General features: G+C 49.1%; 1 protein-coding gene across 13 annotated transcripts in view; it reads left to right on the forward strand.

Annotated features, from left to right (window-relative positions):
* ADGRB1 (adhesion G protein-coupled receptor B1) overlaps window positions 1-15,821 on the forward strand; it is a 283,118-nt gene that overhangs the window by 196,155 nt on the left and 71,142 nt on the right. The window lies entirely within an intron of this gene.

Consider the following 15,821-nt stretch of genomic DNA (forward strand, 5'->3'; position numbering starts at 1 on the left):
GCACGTGGCTTATTTTGGGGGGGCGGAATCGCCCCGCTCCGCCTCCCTCCCCGCGTGTCTCCATCCCCGCCTCGGCGTCCTTGCCGCTCCCCCACGCAGTTTTGGAGGGTGTGGGGTGTGGGGGGAGGGTTCCCACTCTGGAATCGGGGAGCGTGGAGGGGAGGAGTTGTGAAGTTTTGTCCGCTTGTCGGGGACACGAAGTCGGTGCCGCGTCTCGGACGGAGCCTTCGGGAAAAAAAAGTGCGAGATTCCTAGAAATTATCGCTGGGCGGCTGCACCCTGAGTCAGAGCGCGGGGAGGGTGCCAGGGCACTAAAGACGGCGCTGGGGTGGGCAAAAGACACTTCGCAGGCTCTTCTCTTCCACCTTGCGCTTTTGGATTTCTTTTTCTTTTTTTAAAGTAGTTCGTCCCTTTTTTGGACAGTTCCCAGATTCACAGAGCAAAGCCACCCCCTCCTCCACCTAAAGCTTCTCCATTTGCCTGGGCACTGGGAGTTACTGGGCCCTTGCAATTATTTACTAATTATGGCTTGCTTGTTAAATGCTGGCTTAATTCAGCAGAAGGGGAGGGGAAAGGAAGAAAGGAAGGGTGAGGGTGGTAAAAGGAGAGGGGGGATCACATTTTCCGAGATGAAGGTTTGGTTTATTATTAGAAACACTAATGTATTTGGTCCACTAGTTACCATGGAAACAACATCTGCACTGAAGTGGTTTTAAAGACACAGTGTTGGTTGTGTTTGCCCGGGCCCCGAGCAGGCCCAGCCACCACTGGGCTGGGAAATGGGCTCTGGGACATTGGGCAGAGCAGCTTGTGGGGTCCTCTGCAGAGAGGCACCAACTCTGTGGTCTCAGGTAGAGATATTCTGCTTGAAGGATGCTCAGAGGTAGGACTGGGAGTGTGTTCCCGCTTGGAAGGGGTCTGGAAGCAGCTGGTTGCTTTGATCCTGGCATCCCTGCACCCACCTTCTTCCGTGCGCTGTTGTTTGCTTGTCCTCCCACCATAAACCGAGTGGGCAGGGAGGCAGCTGCTGGGCTGGTGCTCTCCAGGAGTGTGTCCAGCCTTCTCGAGGTGCCCAGGGTGATCTCAGGTGAGCCAGGTGGGATTTCTCACCTGCCCTGGGCAGTGTCCTGGCAGCAGCAGGGCTTCACCCTTCACCCCAAGCTCCAGCAGCTTTAGCGTCTGGCTCCAGAGGTTGTGATTGATGAATGAGCCTTGCCCTGTATGGGAAGGACTCCGAGATACCTTGAGAAAGTTTTGGGAGGTTGCATGGCTGGGGAAAATAAATTGGGATTTCTGCTGCAAGGAGGCTTTTAAGACAAAGCCTGGAATGAAGCGAGCCCAGATGTGCAGGTGAGCTGCTGGTGAAGGTCCTCTGCTGATCCATCTCCTGGAAGTGGGCAGAGGACCAGGAGCAGTGTGGGAAAAGCAAAGGAAATCCTTGCCTTGGCTAAAGTAGAAGTTTCTCTTATGTAGACTTTATGTTCACACAGTGCTTGGTATTATTTAATCAAGCAGTCTGGAAAAAAATGGTTAATTTGACGTGGCCAGCTGCTGCTGCTCCCTCAGCTCCAGGTGTTTGGGTGTTCTCTGGATAGCACAGGGTGGGTGTCTGCCCTTTACCATCCATGCAGGTGTTTTTGCATTTGAGAGTGGGCTTGGCTGCAGGAGGATACAGCTTCCTTCCCCCAGGCATGTTTTATTATATCTGCAACTAAACTCACAGCTGCTCCACTGGGGTTTAGGCCTAAAATTGCTTCTTTCGCCCTCTTTCCAACTCCTCTGGCTGCTGGTTGGGTTATGTTTTCCCAACTCATTTTTCCCGGCCTCGAGCCCACTCATGAGTGTCAGGATGAGTCCTTTGGCTGTGCTGGGGGGAGAACTGGGGCTTGGATATCTCCTGAGTCCCCCAAACCCAAGGGTTTGATGATGATGGGAGCATCACCCAGGCTGAACCAGCTGGGACCCATCTCCTGCCTGTGCCTGCCCTGTGAGCTTGCAGGGCTGTGTTCATCCAGCCCCTCATTCCCTCGCTTTCCTCCCCAAATCTCATTCTGAACAAGCCCACGTTGCCTCCCGTCCCCAGAGGTGGCATCTCGTCATCGTTGGTGTCTGCGGTGGTGACATTTATAGTGCAGTTTTTCATGTGCCTTTGGAGCTCTCAGGACAAGAAGCTCCGTCCGCCTGTGTCATTAATATTATTTATTGCTATAAATCTCCCTTCTGGAGCCTTTGGCCCTGGCAGCTTGAAATATTTGTAACCCTGATGTGGGCACAGCTCCTTTGCAGTGGAAAAAGACTCTAAAAGGCTTTTGGGACGACTGTTGCTGCTAATTCGGACGGGCCAAGGGCAGTTTGCCTGGGCTGGGACCCGAGAGTTGCTCGTGTGGTGGGGAAAAGAAGCAGTTTTCCTTGATTTCGGTGAAGCTGGAGGCTGAAAGTGCTGTGTTTTGAATCAGTTTGGGAGATGGACATCCCTAAACCGTGATGGAGCTGTTCAGATCATGCTCAAAAGCTGGAGTTCAGATTTGTGTTTGATTTCCTCTGCTGTTTCCACTCGACAGAGGCACCCTTGTGCCCTGCTTTGGCACAACTGCTGTTTGACCATCATGAATGATTAAAACCTCTTAAATTAAGGAACACAGACAAGCATTTTGGGACTGTGTTTTTGTTTTGAGCTTTATACCCTGCCTATCTTGGAAGGGCAATGCCTGTGGTGCTTCACCTGCACAGCGGCAGCGCTGACAGAGAATGAGGGCAAAAGGAAACCGCAGAGCTGCATGTGAGGCTTGTGGTGGTGTTTTTTCAATATATTTTGGCAATTTTTGGAGGTGGGAAGGAGGTAGAGCAGGAGCCTGAGGACGCTCAGAAGAACCTTTCACTCTTTGGTTGCCTCATTTGAGTTCGGCTTGTGTTGTCTTTGCTGCCTTCCACCTTGTGCTTTAAAGCTTGGTTAAGGACAGCTTGGATGGGGCTTTGGGAAATTTGGTCTGGTGGAAGGTGTCTCTGTCCATGGCAGGGCGGTTGGAATTGGATGATCTTCAAGGTCCTTTCCACCCCAAACTGATGATTCTGTGATTTGTGCAGTGCTAAGGACTGGAGTAAAACTCTACAAATACATCTCTGCTCTCTCTCCCCCTCCTTGCTGGTCCTGCCTGCAGAAAGCTGATCAGAGTGAAGCATCTGAGCTGTCCTCTCATTTCTAGGCTTGATGAATATTCAGAGATGGTGGCAAGAACTTGTAGGGGTGCTGAGTTTGTTACGTCTGCTCTGAATTTTTGGGACATCTCACCTCTGTGTCAGTGTTTTCTGACAGGCAAAAGCAGCAGTTACAGAGTTTTGTGGGGTTTATTGTAGCAGAGTGAGTGCTGGCCAGGCAGCTGAGTGTCCACAGTGAGCAGACCTGTGCCAGTGGAGGTTTAGGTTGGATATTAGGGAAAAAATTCTTCATGGAAAGGGTTGTCAAGCATTGGAACAGGCTGCCCAAGGAAGTGGCGGAGTCGCCATCCCTGGGAGCGTTCAAGAAACGAGTGGATGTGGCACTTGGGTGCTGGGTTGATGGTTGGTCCTGATGATCTCAGAGATGTTTTCCAACCTTAATGATTCCAGGATTTATATCCCTGGATGTTGCAAGAGGCTTTGTTCAGTGTTATCTCCAGTTTGCTTGGATGGAAGGCACCTTTCCTGGTGTGCTTCCTGCCCATGGGGATAAAGCTCCTCTCTCAACTCACAACATTTCTTTTTTTGTCCCTGAAAACCTCCCATTTTGGGATGGAATGGACCTTCAAAGATCTTCTTGTGTCCCAGAGATCGTCCCCCAAAAAGATTGCCTTGTGCTACAGGAGCTCTCTGTACTTCATGGACAGTGCACACACACAAGGTGGGTTATTTTAAGCTCCTAAAATTCTGTGGAGCCTCTCTTGCACAGGGAGGAGATCCAGGTTTCCCAGCAGAAAAAAAAAAAAAAGGTTGATGTTATGAATCAAATATTTTGTAAGGGTGTAGCAGTTCTGACAACATTGTGATGGGAAATGATAGCGGTTTCATTTAGATAAGACTGGAGAACTTCATTTGGAGGTGAACATTTTAACATTTATATTCTTCCATCACTTATCACGTGAAATTTGGAGTCTGAATAACAACAAAGCGTTTTGCATACCTTGAGAACTGACAGTTCTCGTGTTCACAACAGTTTCCAGGTTCAGTTAATATTGGTGCTGCTTTTTCTGCAATTTTAACTCTTTGATTCAAAAGGTGGGCTTTTCTGAGGGAGGGAAGTTTTTGGTTTTGCCAGGCTCGAAGTCTTTGAGACATCAAACTCTGCTCAGGCTGTGCAGGGCTTTAGGGAAGAGTTTGGTGTATTTGGGTGTGTTGTTGAGGCTGCAGCCAGAGCTTTTCTGGGCTGGTCAGTGAAACTGTGACCTTGAGCTAAACACTCCCTTGCTTTCTGCTTCCCTTTCTCCAGCTGCAGCACCCTTGCAGGTGACACCCTGGGCTCTGTGCATCCACATCTGCACAGTGCCCCGAGCCTGAAGGGTGCTCCAGGAAGCACCAAGTGCTGTCATTTCCCTGACAGAGCATTAGGAGCCTCCTCTTGCCCACTTGGCAGGAGCTGTGCCAGGCTGAGCATTGCTGAGCCACGAACATTGGGGCTTTTGAGGTCCAAATCCTCTGCGAGCTCCCGCGCTCATGCTGCTGGCACCTCTTCCTGCAATCACCCCGTCCTCTCCAGGATGCTGCTGTGTGTAGAGTGTCTCTTAGGAGCTGATTATGCCTCTTGAGCTGGAAATGTTGCCTGAGATTTCCTGGGGATTTGTGCTGTTGCCACTGAACTCTCCCTGGGTGCGGAGATGCCAAGGTGGGAGTGGCGAAGGGCTGCTCCAGCTGGACGCCTGCTTATCCCAGGAGAGCTCCGTGCTGGGATTGGGGAAGGATGTGGTCTAAGTGCTGCTGGGGATTTCTGGGCTTTGCCCATCTCCTGCTCCACAGCAGGAGCAACTGCTGTGTTTTCTCCGGGGTGCTTTTCCCCGAGGCCCATGGCAGCCTGGAGGTGATTCTGTAAATCACGGGCTGCTCTTTGCTGTGCTCAGCAGGGAGGCTCTTTTCACTAAATCCAGTTTAGCGCTCCTGAGTTTCAGCAGGCATGGATAGAATGGAGAAGGCAGGGTAGGAACCAGCTGGGCAGACAGTTTTCCCCTCCTACTCTCTCTCATAATGTGATTAGGAAGGAGGCAGAATGTGTGATGCTCTTAGTGGGCCAAACGGGCCAACCCACAGTTTAACCCCCTTAAAAGAAGTCCATTATTTTCCCAAAGTGCCCTCTTAACAGAAAGCACCGGGTTGTGTCCCTACACTGTTGCTTTGCTGGAAATCACCAGGTTTTAAAAGGGTTGCTCTGACACTGACACAGAGTCTGTCAGTTTGTGCTGCAGAGTGAATTTGGGATAAATCTCATTTGAGTTTGGAGATGTCTCAGAGTTAATGTACAGGTGATTTATGTTGGGTTTTAAGGGGAAGGGGATCACTGGTGGAGCTTGTGGTGTGCTCCAGGTGCCAGAGGCAGCCCGAGTTTGTTATTCTGCTGGGAGAATTGACTGGAGATTGCCACTGCTGTGTGCCATACACAGATACCTAATAAAAGATCCCATTAGCAAATAAGTGATTGATATTGGAACATACACAGGCAAGGCATGAGAGACGAGTGGGACAGGAATTCCCTCTCAGCGCTGTGCTGTGCTTCTAGCAGAGACAACACTTGAATATATTAAAAGAAGACAGGTAGCACAGGAGGTAATAATAGGAGGATTTGGCTCAGCATAATAAGCAGTCATCCAGCATCCCACCTCCTTGGCGGCTGCCTGCGGATTCCACTGTCTGTCGATCCGTTGGGTACTTGGGGAGATATTCCCAGCTGACAGCTTCCCTCCCCGAGTTCCTGCTCAGCGCTGGTGGATTCGCCCAGGTCTTTAACTCTTGACAAAACTCCGGCTGGTGGGATTGCAGCAGCGTGGGGCTGCAGCTCTGCCCCTGCCAGCCAGAGCCAGCGAGCTCGGCGCAGCCCTGGCGGGGACTCTCCTGCAGGCAAATGCTGCATCACCCTCCCGTATCTCCCCTTCTGAAGGGACGTGGGAGAGGAGCAGGATCAAGTGTCTGGGAGCTTAAAGCCGTTGTGGGATTCAGTGCTTGAACATGAGTAATGCCGAGCCAAATTCACCCTTCAGTGGAAAGGAAAGGCAAGAGTGGCACTGGCATTAACCAAGTGACCCCAGGAGCAGAGCAGGGCTGGGGTTGGTCCCTCGTCTTCAGCTCAGATTAAAGCCTCCCAGAGAATGCCTGGGATCCTGCGTGTCCAGGCATTCCTGAGGGGTTTGGTGCTTGTTCTGAGCTGCAGTGCTTAATGGCTTGATGCCATGAAGGCAGCTTAACAAGTGTGACAGCTGCCCTATTATTACCCTGCCACAGCTTAGTGCTCTGCTAAAGGAGGTGTGGATTTAAGCCAGGACACCAGGGTCTTCCCAGTTCCCACTTTCCCCTTTCCTACAAGCTCAGAAAGCAGCGCTCAGCCTCAGTTGCGAGCAGATTTGAGGGCCAGAAATGTGAACCAAGTGGGGGAGCATTACCTGCCTGGGATCACTCTGCTCTGGGTCCAGGCAGGATGACTGGCACGGCCCAGATTGTGGGAGGGCGTGTGGGAGAGGACGATGTGTCAGAGATGTTTGGTGTGGTGCCTCCACGCTGAAGGCTGAGCTCTGTGAGACATTTTGGCTCTTTCCTCAAGGAAAAAAGACTGAGGGGAAAGAGGATGATAATCTTCAAATGGGTTGAAGGTGGCTGTGGAAAGGGAATAATCTGCTTTCTGTGTCTGCTGGGGATTGGGCTCAAATTGCAGAGTGAGAGATTTAATTCAGGCACAAGGGAAAACCTTCCGACTGCAGGGATTGTCAAGAGCCCAGACTCCATCAGCAAAGGTTTTCTTGAAGAGGCTGGGGGTGGATTTGATGGTTTTGCGTCAGGCTGAGGCGTGAGCTGAGCTTGTCAGGTCTCTTTCACTCTCTTACCTGGAATTCTGTGATGTAGATCCCCTTCGTGTCTGTGCCTTGCTGTGTATAAAGGGAGGAACGTGGCAGAGGGGCAGCACATTGGTGGGAGGTGGAGGAATGGGCTGGAGGCAGGTGGGGAAGCCAAAAATCACCGAGTCTGTCCACAACTTCCCACTTCCACCTGTAGCTGTCGATCCACTGTCATCTCCTATTTAGAACCTGCAATTTGTACCGCTGTGCCACCCGGGGAGGCTTCAGCTGCGAGAGCACCACTTCAGCCTGCTCAGCGCTGAGCCACAAAGCCACCCTGACCCAGCAGTGTGGGAAATTCAGCTGAATTTTCCATCTGGAACCCTGGGATGCCGGGATGGGGGCGGGTGTGGGGGCCCGTGTAAACAGCACAAGGGCATTAGTCATGGTGAGCCGCGGAAAGTCGTGGCACGTCTGCCAGGATTGGGCTGTGGGCCCTGCACCAGGCAGGGCTTTACAGGGGAGGTTTGAAGCTCTGGGTGGCTTTCGAGGGGGTTCTCAGGGAGCTTCTCCCGAGGCAGGAGGACAGCGTGGGAGCATCACAAAGGGGCTCGTTTGAAAATGGTAACGAGTGGGTGCTGGAGGCTGGGTTTCATGGGCTCGTGGGGTGGGAATCAGAATTAGTGCTAAATGAGATTATCTTCCCTTTCAAAGCACTTCAGGGACTGAGCATGGTGCCTTGGAAGAGTCAGGCGAACTGTTGCATGTTGCTTGTCTTTCTTCCATTATTCTGCACCCATCTCTGTTGTACTTTGGCCTGGAAATGCCATTCTTTAGGTAAATTTGACAATCTGCTTCACCTCTGAGCCCTTTATGCTCTGCCCAAAGGCTGAGGTTGCCCTTAAATTGCCATGCGGTAGGAAATGGATAAGTCATTATTATTATGTTCATTTAAGTCCAAATTGAAGCAGTTTATGAAAGGTTTGTGCCCTTCACACTTTTGCCGTCAATTAATAGCTGAATGCATAAACCTCCTGGCAAGATTTTGGTAATCTTTAAGGGAAAATGGGCGGAATGTGTGGAAAAAATAATGTCAGAGTTGTAACTGGGAGTATATGAGCTCGAAACGTCCCTCTAAATGTGAGGAGTGTCTGATGAAGAAACTGATGCTGTGCAGGGTGTGATAACAGCCAGCCAGAACTCAGTCTGCAGCTCCATTGCTCGCTGCCTACCTGCCCTGCTCACCACAAGGATATTCAGAATATAATCAATAAATCCATGAAAGCAAAATGACTCCGCTCTTTTCCCACGAGTGAGACAATGCTTTCATTTTCCATGACAAATGGTTCTTTTTCCTCTTTTTAAACATGGCAATCATGCCAGCCTCTCCCCAGGTGGGGAATATCCGACTTCTGGGGCCACTTTTGATTTTGTTTATATCAGCTCAGTACAGCTGTAAATCCAGGGGCTGTTGCAGCTTCACATTCCAATCACTCAGCTGTGAATGAGTTGGGGGTTGGGGTTGGAAGCTGATTCCTCGAGGGCTGCTTGGAGATCACTGCTCCACATAGAGGATATTTACACCAGTGATTCCCCAGCAAGCAGCTGGGGATGGAAACACACTGGATCCCAGGGGCTCCTCAGATTGCAATGGGAATAAAGCTGTCATTATCCTCATAACAGCAGAACAACCCAAATGCTGAAATCCCTTCATCTTCTTTTCTAAGCCAAGAAGCCCCTGAAAGCCTCTGAGGACTGGAAGTGAGCTGGGGACATTTTACCTCAAGGTTGTTGGTTCAACCTTAGTTTGGGTCAGGAGCCATTTCCAGGGCAGGGATCTTCAGTGATTGAATAGTGAGAGATGGGAGCATCTGCAAGTAATAATTAAGATTTGAAGAAGTGAAAACTGAGGGGAGACCTCCTCGGGGTCTGCAGCTTCCTCATGAGGGGAAGCAGAAGAGCAGCACCAATTTCTTCTCTCTGTGACAGTGGTATGACCTGAGGGAATGGCTGGAGCTGTGTCAGGGGAGGTTTAGGCAGGATATCAGGGAAAGATTCTTCATCCAGAGGGTGGCTGGGCACTGGAACAGGCTCCCCAGGGAATGGTCACAGCCCTCAGATTGACAGAGCTCAAGGAGTGTTTGGACAACGCTCTCAGGCTCATGAAGGGATTGTTGGGGTGTCGTGCACAGGGCCAGGAGTTGGGACTCGATGATCCTCAGGGGTCCCTTCCAACTCAGGATATCCTGTGATTCTCTGAATTAAAGGAACTTGGATAAAGGCAGGTTTAAGAGATGCTTCAGGCATGGCTTGTGAAGTTATGCACAAATGTTCATTCCTTGTGCTTTGGAGGAAGGTTTTTCTTAAGGACTGGTCTTCAACAGGCAAGGGGAAAGGGAGAGTGGATATTTGCTCTCCGTGATGGTCGGCAGATGAGTGATCTGAGCATCTTGGGCAGGAGCCATCCTGCAGACACTGAGACCTCAGGTGTTCCCCCACTCCTCAGGCGGGTCTCTCCAAAGGGCAGGATGCACAAGAATGGGGAAGGAACGTTTTGCCCACGCTGTGGGGAGAGCTGCTGGCCTGGCACCACTCTCCAGCATGCCACTGATAGTGTAAAACAAACAGCAGGCTGGTTTGGAGTAATTTGGTGAAATGCTGTCGCCTGGCATGGAACCAAAATACAGCTTAAATCAGGATAAACACAGTCTGGATTCTACTCTCATTTTCCATTCCCAGTCTGCCATGGACTTACTTTATTTTAGCTGCATGTAAATCTTACCACATTTCCCTGCAAGGTGCTCAGCTGGGAAGCTACAAGGGATGAGGGCAATGAGCCTCCGAGTCAGTTATGGAATTTGAACTGGTTGTTCTCTGTGTAGCACACGGAAAGGACAATTCCAAGCAGGAAGGAGCAGCAAAGAAGATTCATTTTTAAAGTAGTTACAGAGCATATGTCCCTATGGTAAAATAATGCCAGTAATGCTAATAGTTGTAGTAGTAACAGTGATTATTATGCTAATGATAATAATTGCAAGTTCCATGGCAGGAGCAGCTCTAGAACAAGAGCAGCTCTAGCAGCTCCTGTAATTGTCCCTAATATTTAGTTTTTATAATGCTTCCTGGATGTGTCTTAGCTTGTGGCAACCAGCAACCTTCGGGACATGGTACGGTCCATGAATCATAAAATCATTCAGGTTAGAAGAGACCTCTGAGATCCTCAAGTCCAGCCTTCAACCATATCCCACCACACCCCCTCAACATATCTCAGAGTGCCACATCTACTTTTTTTTTGAAGATTTCCAGGGATGGTGACTCCACCGCTTCCCTGGGGAGCCTGTCCCAATGCTTAACCACCCTTTCAATGAAGAAATTTTTCCTAATATCCAAATTGAACCTCCCCTGGTGCATTTTGAGACCATTTCCCCTTGTCCTATTGTTATTTGCCTGCGAGAAGCAGCTGACCCTCACCTCATTTCAAGGAGTTTTAGAGAATAAATGTTGCACTGAGCAGTATGGACAAGTCCCCTCTGTTTTGAATGTTTGTATGAATACCTGCATTGTACCACCTCATCTCAGGGCAGTGGAGTGGATCCTGGAGCATTTGATTTTCCAGGACTGACATGGGGAGATTGAGGTTTGCTGTTTACCGCAGTGCCTTTGTCAGTGCTGCTGCACAACCTGATTAAAGTTCACTTCTGCCCCTGTTTTCTCAGCAGCAAAGAGCTCATGCCTGTGGAGGAATTGGCCATTTTGATTATTGCCAGCTTCGTTGTGGAAAATGGTTTTATTTTCTCTTCATTATGCTTTAAAGGGAAAGGCTGGAACAGAACAAGCCTTCCATCTGCATGAAAAGCAAAGGTTTAAAAACCAGACGTGCCATCTGACCAGCTCACAAACAGTTAAGCCAAAAGCTCTCTCCTGTCTCTCCTCCATCCTTCCCAAAGGTCCTGCAGAGCAGAGAATAAGGTGCTGGTGCTTGATTGTTGTGACACAGCCCGAGGAACCTCCTGAGGCATTTGCACACAGCAGGAATCTAAGCTGAATTAAGTTTTGGAAGAGAGATGGAGCGCAGTATTATTCCCTTCCATTTCCAGGACATCAAAATAGGCCCCCTGAGAAGATAAAGTCAGTGTTGGCCACCTAAATCAGATCAGCTGAGAGGCCTTTGAAAAAATTGGCTTAAGTGATGGAGCTGCATGTCCACAGTTGACCTGCAGGCGAGCTGGGAAGAGACCCCACTCTCCTCCTTGGCGTTCCCTGGCTCCACACGCTGGTTCCCAAACCACAGCTGGCAGAGGGATGCAGAGTGACTCAAGGCTCTTCTCAGAGCTCCATAAAACTGGGATTTCAGTAGCTTGGCCAAACGAGGTGCAGTCAGAAAGGACAGGGAGCGAATAAAGCGTAGAGTGTTTTAAGGAATGATGGTGAAAAAGTTTGGGGACAGCTGGGGACAGCTGGCTGGGCAGGAGGAGAGTGGTCTTCAGCATTAATATGAGCCTGATCTGTCCATGCTTGACATCAGGACTGGACGTTGAGGCACTGGGAGAGCAGCCTGGGAGTTCCAGAGCAGCAGCGAGCTGACCATGGCGATGCTGACTGGCAGGTAGATAATGCCCACTGTTAACTCCTGTAATTCCCTGCCAGCCTGGAGGAAATTATCCTGACAGTTCCCATTAAGGAGAGGCTGCGTGACCACTCCTCTGCCCTGAAAACTTCATCAAGGCTGTTTACTAAAAGCAAATAGTCACGTTGTATCTTGCGAGCGGACTCAATACCCGCTGGAGACTTAGCAGTTGTTAATAAATAGTAGCGCGTTAAGACGTCTCTCTGGGTGTTTTTTGTGTGCTGTAATTACACAGAATTGCCTGTTTGACCAGCCAAATAACATAAAAAGAGCCCTGAGCTCCACAACTGTGTTCCTGATAATGGGTCACTATTAGCTTTGACATGGGAAGTCTCTGGTTTTATCACGAGGGAAGCAAAGCGAGGTGGAAATCCTCCAGATCTGGCTCGCAGTGACAGGGGCTGAGCTGGGAAGGTGTCACATCTTCCAGAAAGAAGGTGTGAAAAGATGATTTATTAATGATCCCTTCATGCAGGGACCTCAAAGCGCTTCTCAGAGGTTAAATGATGGAGAAGAGAAGGTTCTGGGGAGACCTTATTTTGATTGTTCAATGTGTGAAGTGCTATAAGAAAGGTGGAGAAAGAGTTCATTCAGGATAGAGTTAATTTTAGTAGCCAGTATGGAACTATATTTTGGGTTGTTGGGCACTGCCATTTGCTGGCATGGAGTGAGAGGATGAGGGAGAATGCTTTAAACTGAAAGAGGGTGGAATTATATCAAATATTGGGAAGAAACTTTTTCCTGTGAGTGTGCTGAGGCCCTGACACAGGTTGCCCAGAGAAGCTGTGGTTGCCCCATCCCTGGAAGTGTCCAAGGCCAGGTTGGATGGGGCTTGGAGCAACTTGGGATAGTGGCAGGTGTCCCTGCCCGTGGCAGGGGGTTGGAATGAGATGATTTCAAAGGTCCCTTCCAACCCAAACTATTCTGTGGAAAAAAAGAAATATTTTGGTCCCTCCTCACTGCTCATCTGCTTTGAGTTGAGTGAGTGCTGTAGACCCTCTGACAATGCTGACCTACTAAAAAATCTCCTTTTCCCCCTGGCCCAATCCTGTCTTCCCTAAATCCCTGACATCCACCAAGAAGAGCTTGTGTCCTGCTCTGCCTCTCTCCCTGTCTTGCAATCACTGCAAGAAATTGCTGGTCCAGGGGGAGAAAACTGAGCCTTCCCTTGAGGAGGCACAGGGTACATGGGCATTTCCCATCCCAATGAAGTATAAATGTGATATCCACAGGGCCTGAGCCTGGATGAGAAGTCCTGACTCTGACCAAATTGGGGATTAAAAAAATCAGTGGTTTTTTGGCAGATGACAAGAGCAGATTCACCTCTTGGTCACTCCACCCTCCTGAGTTGTTTTCTCCAGCACTGACATGCATCCTTTTGTTCTGGAAGCTGTTTGCTTCTGTAAGTCCTGGTAAAAGCGCTATTTTCCAGCAATTTTAACAACTCTCCCTGCTTTGATAAGAGTTGTCCAACCAGCAGTGAAATCAATAAAACTTGGCTTAAAAAAACTTCACAGGAATGGTGAAAAGCCTCTGGGCCAGTGGCACAGCAAAACCATTCCTGTGCAGTTCTTGGAGTAAATCCCACCCAGCTGGTCCAGTTCTGTGTCAGGAGAGTGGAATGAGCCTCATCGCTTTGAGCTGCCTGTGAGGGCAGGGAGAGGGATTTGCTTGTCTTGCAAAGATGTAAAGGGCACTCTGATCACAGCCTGTGGGACAGTTACAAAAATTATAAAACCAAATTCCTCTCACTTGTGCCTGGTGGTTTAACAAGGGGGAAAGATACAAACTGTAGCTCGGGAGGTGCAGGGAATAATTTAGGTTGGGAAAAGACCTCCGAGACTGTTGAGTCCAACCGTTAACCTGGTAGCACCACATTCAAGGCTAAACCACGTCCCTAAGTGCAATATCCAGGCATTTTCTTAACACTTCCAGGGATGGAGATTCCATCACATCCCTGAGCAGCCTGTTCCAAAGCTTTTCAGTGAAAAAAATTTTCCTGATACCCAATCTAAACCTCCCCTTGTGTGACCTCAGGAAAAACAATGTCACCAATGGAGAGGTGTGGCTCTGGAATGGGCACCAGCGGGATGGGAGCTCTCCATCTTGGAGAATTCCCAAATCCAGACAAAGCCATCACCAACCTCACCTGATGTTAGTGGTGGTCCTGCTCCAAGTGGCAGATTGGGTTGTAAAGCTGTAGATGTCCCTTGCAACCGGTGCTTCTGCAATTCTCTGTCTTCATGAATCTTTAATTTCAAATGTGGAGGAAGTCAGGCTCAAGGCAACTATTACGAAGAGCAAACACGTTTCTAAAACCAAACAAAACCCAGCCCCCCCCCCAAATTCCAAACTCGTGTGCCTGTGTTTAATTTTGGAAAATTTAATTTTTTGGTGACTTTACTGTTGTGATGTTGTGCCTATAAATACTTTGTTTAAGCCTTTCTTGGTATCAAAGATGGAAAAAGCAGAAAGAACAGCTTGGTTGTAAGGTCTGGGGCAAACTGCACAGCATTAAGAAATACTTTGTTCTAATTGGAGCCTGTTTGACCCTGGAGCCAGAGCTGGGTAATGGAAAAAGCACAGCTCAAATCGAGTTGCTTTTCACAGCGTTCTGCAGAAAGCCAGAGAAGGAAAGGGAGAAATGCAGAGAATTTGAAAGGCGGAGAGCCAGAAAAATGCATTAAGAGCAAGAAGAAAAGGCAGAATATGCCATGGGAAATAGCCAAAGGAAGGGAGACAGAGAAGACAAAGGAGAGCAAAAATTAGGGAGAAAGGAAGAGAAGGAAAAAGAAGGAAGCAAGGTGAAATTGTAAAGGAAAGGAGGAGTGTCCTTCTGCCCTGCCAGGCAGAGCGATGAGGTGGCAGGACAGCGAGTGGCCCCAGGCAGCAGCGCTCATTATTTCCATCCTGGCTGATGTCATTGATTGCCTCCCTCCTCCCCTGCCATGCCTGGTGACAGAATCTCAGCCCTTGCGACTCAGAACAACCTGCTCTGTTCCCCATTGGCCCAGGGAAAAGTTTCCTTTCCAGCTCCAAACAGGCACAGCTTTGTCCGTGTTTCTGGGGGTTTTTGGATGACCCCTCTCAGCAGTTCCTCTCTGGGACCACCTCCAGTCCAGGCAGGTGGAGATCCTGTTCCTGGCCTGTCTTCTGCAAACAACCAGTTTGTCCTCAGCTGTGATGCTGGAAAAATCCCACAGGACTGTTCCCTCTCTTACCTTGACATTTTTCTGTTGGCAGCATCTTTACTTTTTAAACCAACCTTGATTTTCCCATTTTTCCTTCTTTAAGGAAATTTCCCTCGCAAGGCTCAGATCCTACAGCATCCAACCACCTTCTGTCAGGGGGTTTAATTAGTCAGAAAAAAATAAAACAAATAGTGATTTGTTTGCCGAAGGGAAGATGTGGTGGATAGAGAAAGGAGGATGGGGAGGACAAAGAAACCTTAGTAATGAAGGAAGAAAGCAGAATCTTAAGATACGGGGTTTAAGTCTTTGGGACTTATTTAGGATGACAGTAAATGGCCTCAAATTGCACCAGGGGAGGTTTAGATTGGGTATTAGGAAAAATTTCTTCATGGAAAAGGTTGTAAAGAATTGAAACAAGGAAATACTGGAGTCACCATCCCTGAAGTGATCAAAAAACACGGATGTGGCACTGGGGGACATGGTTTAGTGGTGAACATGGTGGTAGTGTTGGGTTGATGGTTGGACTTGCTGATCTTAAAGGTCTATCCCAACCATAATGATTTGATTATTCCCAAAGGAGCAAGCTCCTCTTCTTCCTGCAGCCCGTGATTTTTGTGGTTATCCACCTTCCTGATGCCAACAAAAATCCCATCAGGGCTGCACCAATCCTTCCTTCTCTGGAGACTGGAAGGATGAGCTTCATGGTGTCTCTTCAGCAAAAATCCTGCTAGACATGGCATTTGTGAAAATTTGTAGGACAAAGAAGGAGGTGCAGATCAGGGTCTTTTTTGTGGGATGCACTGCAGATGGACATCAGTTATTACCCCAAAGCCTGGCTTAAGCTTGACCAGTTGTCATTTGTGTAATGCCTTGTCTAGGAGCAAATATCTGACCTAGGCATGGTCCATGCAGAAGATCCTTTGCTGCAGGATCTAGGAGAGGGTTCTGGGTGATGTGGGACAATGGGTAGGGAAGGCAGTGAGAGAATCTGAGGTC

The sequence above is a fragment of the Corvus cornix genome, chromosome 2 (genome assembly GCF_000738735.6).
Source record: "Corvus cornix cornix isolate S_Up_H32 chromosome 2, ASM73873v5, whole genome shotgun sequence".
Classification (NCBI taxonomy): domain Eukaryota; kingdom Metazoa; phylum Chordata; class Aves; order Passeriformes; family Corvidae; genus Corvus; species Corvus cornix.